This window comes from Capsicum annuum, chromosome 10, assembly GCF_002878395.1.
Source record: "Capsicum annuum cultivar UCD-10X-F1 chromosome 10, UCD10Xv1.1, whole genome shotgun sequence".
Taxonomy (NCBI): Eukaryota; Viridiplantae; Streptophyta; class Magnoliopsida; order Solanales; family Solanaceae; genus Capsicum; species Capsicum annuum.
Window position 1 is genome coordinate 3874822 of NC_061120.1, and position 4354 is coordinate 3879175.

The 4354-nt window shown below is 32.7% G+C and overlaps 1 long non-coding RNA gene across 1 annotated transcript in view; it reads left to right on the forward strand.

Annotated features, from left to right (window-relative positions):
- Positions 1 to 2163: 2163 nt before the first annotated feature.
- LOC124888098 overlaps positions 2164 to 4354 on the forward strand; it is a 13809-nt gene continuing 11618 nt past the window's right edge. Inside the window, exon 1 of the long non-coding RNA XR_007046055.1 lies at positions 2164 to 2582. This is a non-coding gene — a long non-coding RNA (uncharacterized LOC124888098). The remainder of the gene's footprint in view (positions 2583 to 4354) is intronic.

Here is a 4354-nt window from a genome sequence, read left to right on the forward strand (position 1 = left end):
TGAGGCGGGAGAATGAGGTAGTAGTGAGGCTAGAAGCACAGGAGGTAGGGAAGAGGGATAAGTTCAAGTATCTCGGGTCCGTGATCCAGAGTAACGGTGAGATTGACGAGGATGTCTCACACCGTATTGGGGCGAGATGGATGAAGTGGAAACTCGCATCGGGGGTGCTGTGTGATAAGAAGGTGCCGCCCAAGCTTAAAGGCAAATTCTATAGGGTGGTAGTCCGTCCGGCCTTGCTGTATGGAGCGGAGTGTTGGCCAGTTAAGAACTCCCACATCCAAAGAATAAAGGTGGCAGAAATACGGATGTTGCGCTGGGTGTGTGGACTGACCCGAGGGGATAGAGTTCGGAATGAGACTATCCGGGAGAAGGTTGGTGTGACTTCAGTGGAGTGTAAGATGCGGGAAGCACGATTGAGATGGTTCGGACACGTGAAGAGGAGGGGCATGGATGCCCCGGTCCGTAGGTGTGAGAGGCTAGCGTTGGATGGTTTTAGACGGGGTAGGGGTAGACCGAAGAAGTACTGGGGTGAGGTGATTAGGCGGGACATGGAACAGTTACAGCTCACCGAGGACATGACCCTAGATAGGAAGGTCTGGAAGATGCGAATTACGGCAGAGGATTAGGGCCAGTTCGGGTCGCTAGTGTAGGGAATTAATTGGTGGGGGTGTATTCCTGTTATGATTCCGTATTCAATGTTCCGTGTTCCGTGTTCCATGTTTATTACGAATATGTGTGCTTTCCTCTGCTTTATATTCTTGCATTCCTGCTTTACTCTGTTTTATATTCCTTATGGGTGCCGTATCTATGTTATGTCATCTGCTTCTGTGCTGTACTATGTGTTTGTGTGATATCTCGTGACTTGTGCCGGGGGTCTTTCGGAAACAGCCTTTCTACTTCATCAGAGGTAGAGGTATGAACTGCGTACATCTTACCCCCCCCCCCAGACCCCACTAAGTGGGAATACACTGGGTTTGTTGTTGTTGTTGTTGTTGAGTAGTATTTCCATTTTTGGATTAGGTTTGTAATTAATTGTTAAAATCAGTCAGTCACGTGAGCTGCACCTGGTCCCAACAACTGTTAAGACTATTAGGGTCTGTTAAGGTCGGTTACTACTAGAGTTAGTTGTAACTAACTTTTAGAACCCCTATTTTAGTCTTTTCATCTTTTTCCTCACTAAATAGTTGTAGTATTGAAGGGTTGTAATCATCAGAATATTGACTCAAGATCAATAAGCAAGTTTCTCTCTTTTCTTTTTCCATAACAACTCAATTGAGTTCTAAGCTGTTCAAGAGCAATTCTTCCTAATTTTCTCTTTAGGCTACTCCAATTCCTTCCTAAATCGTAATATCATTTCAGTAGTGTATCACATCACGACGAAAATCACACCTTTCCTCTATGTATTGTTCGGCTTTTCCTCAACCGACAACAAACAAAAGTATCCGAATACAAATACCCTTTAATTAGCATATGCTAAAAAGAACAAATAAATATTCTTCTCGTACTTAACTCTATTTGTAACAACTTATATCATATTAATAACGTAAAAACATTATACTGTTAAATTCTTCAAATATAAATGTACATAAAATTAGTACAACGTGGCTACATATGAACTCCTAAAACAAAAAGGAATATAGTCCTATATATTTCATGAGGTTATATGTGAGTAAGATGTTCCTTTCATACTTATTATATCATTAGATACCAAAGCATCACGGACCAAATATATGTTATTTCTTTTATTCATTAATAGTTGTCCACGATTAACTTGGCATAGAGGTTAAGAAATTATAAATGATAGGATAATGTTATCATATCATTTTTATGAATATGATAAATTTAATGCTTTAAAATATATTGGATAATTAATCGTATTTAATATTAATGGTTAAATATGTAGAAAGGGATAAATTATCTATTGATTTTTCAAATTGGCCAAGTATAGTTGGACGTGTATTTTTTTTTTTTTCTAAATATAGTAAACAAGTAAAAATAGACAGAGGGATTGTCCCCATTTAAGGTGACATTTGGAATTAACTAAATTTTCTACTATATATTTTTTAAAAATATTTAAATTATTAATCATTGTAATTTATAATTTTTAAAAGAAAAGTTATATTAGTATATGTTATTCTTTCTATCCCCTTTTTTACGAAAAAACTAAAGGTTTATCATATTTAATTTGTAGATATCCAACTAAAAAAAAATGTCGCTCAAATAATAAACTCAAATTAAGAGAGATAATGTTAAATCAGTAAAAATTGATAAGGTTTTTTTTTAGATTAACTTTGGACAGGGCCCATTTTATTAATAATAAAAAAAAAGGCTGGACAAAACAGACTCAATTGAGCCCAAAAAGGAAAATAAATAAGATGTTGTGGGTCAAGACTCGGTCTATCTTAACCCTCTATAAATATGACCTAAAGTAGGGTTGTTAGAATGAGAATCGTCCAGCAACATCCACAAATGGCGCCGCTGGAAGCTCATTTCAATGACAGCTTTCCTTTGCTCCGGCTTTGGGTTATTAATCTTATCGGAGATCGATTTAGTGACGAGCTCCTCTTGATCAGCTCGCAAAGGTAACTTAATTGATAAGCAATTACTTTGTAAATAATAGATTTGTCTGAGACCAATACACTGAGAATTGTAAATAAACTTGAATATTTTTCCTTATTTTTTGGTTACAATCTTTTTCATTACTAAATTAAAATCACCAAAAAATAAAATACTCTCTCTTTGTAAAATCAAACAGTTGAACATGTAAATTATAACATAGTAGCTCTTGGTAAATGAATAATGAGATGGTGTGAATGAAGATGATGATTGATAATATACACAAGAGGGTAAATTGGTACAAACATGTAAAAGTTTAACATGAAAGCTACAATAAATTTCTTGGTTGCCAATAATATTATGTTATTATTGACAGTTTTACAAAAATATCCTTATTGGGTTATGTTGTTAAAGGTAGGACAATTTTGACAATCAGTTAAAAATTAATGATTGTTTGGTCATTTGAAGTTCCCAATCAATCATTGAAGCCAAATATTTAAACAAGATATGGCATAAAAATTTAAAAAAAATGACCAGAAAATCCTTAACAATAAATTTATTACTCTAAGTGCACATGTCGACTAGGTGTGTGCTTATTCCCCTTTATTATAGAGTATATATAGAAATGATAACATAAATTATTTGTAAAGTACATTTATTGTGGTTATATAATACCCTATATTGTATTATTGATAGTCTGATCAAATATTAATTATTATTTTTAAATAAGCTTTTCACGTTTCATTTTTAAAATTTTTCTGACCAAATCTCAAGATATAGTCTGGTCAAATAATAGTCCACTCAAATCTTAAGATATAGTGTGGCTAAATAATAGTCTGCATTAATTATTCTTGAAATCTTGACCAAATATTAATTATTATTTTTAGATGTATTTTTTAATGTTTCACTTTTTTAAACTTTTCTGACCAAACTTCAAGATATAGTGTGGTTTATAGTCCACATTAATTATTCTTGTATTCTTGAAAACTTGAGCAAATACTAATTATTGTTTTTAGATATGTTTTTTCATGTTTTACTTGTTTAAACTTTTCTACCTAAATAGCAAGGTATAGTGCGGTCAAATAATAACATATACTAATTATTCTTGTATTCGTGAGATCTTGACCAAATACTAGCATATATATAGATTTTCCCTTGAAAAATAAATTAGCAATAACCCTCCCTGTGTCTTTTTCTGCTTCACAAAATTCCCTCACATGAAAAAAGCTTCACACCATCATTTTTACTAGGAAGTTTAATTTTTTTTTCCAGTTTTAGTTGTTCCGTATTTTTTTGTTGTTTCAAAAAAATCTCCTATCACATCTTTGATATTATATTCATTGAATAAGACATCGATTTCAGTAGTACTTTCAGTCTGAAAGAAAAAATTATTTAGTTCAAGAAAAGCATTTTTCTTTTGTGCAAGAAATTTTGATTGATTGTGAAAAACGTTTTAAGGAAGAAAAAAGTACTATCGAAGAGAAGTATAAAAAAGGTAATAAAAGAGTGCCTTAAGGACTATAAAGAGAAAATGGATTTGCTATATGAGAAATTTGATGAATTAAAAAATGCGAAAAGTGAAAAAGAAGCTTACTATAAGGAGAAATTCAGCGAGTTGAAGAATAGAGTTCCTCTTTTGATGGAAAATAAGAGAAAAATGATGAAGGTATTACTGTTATGTGAATTCAGGTCTATTATTTTTGTTTTTTTTTGCTTTTGTTTTCTCCTTACAACTTGTTATTTATTATTTTATAATGTATTTTATTGTTTTGATAATAGTTAATGGTAGATCTTGATT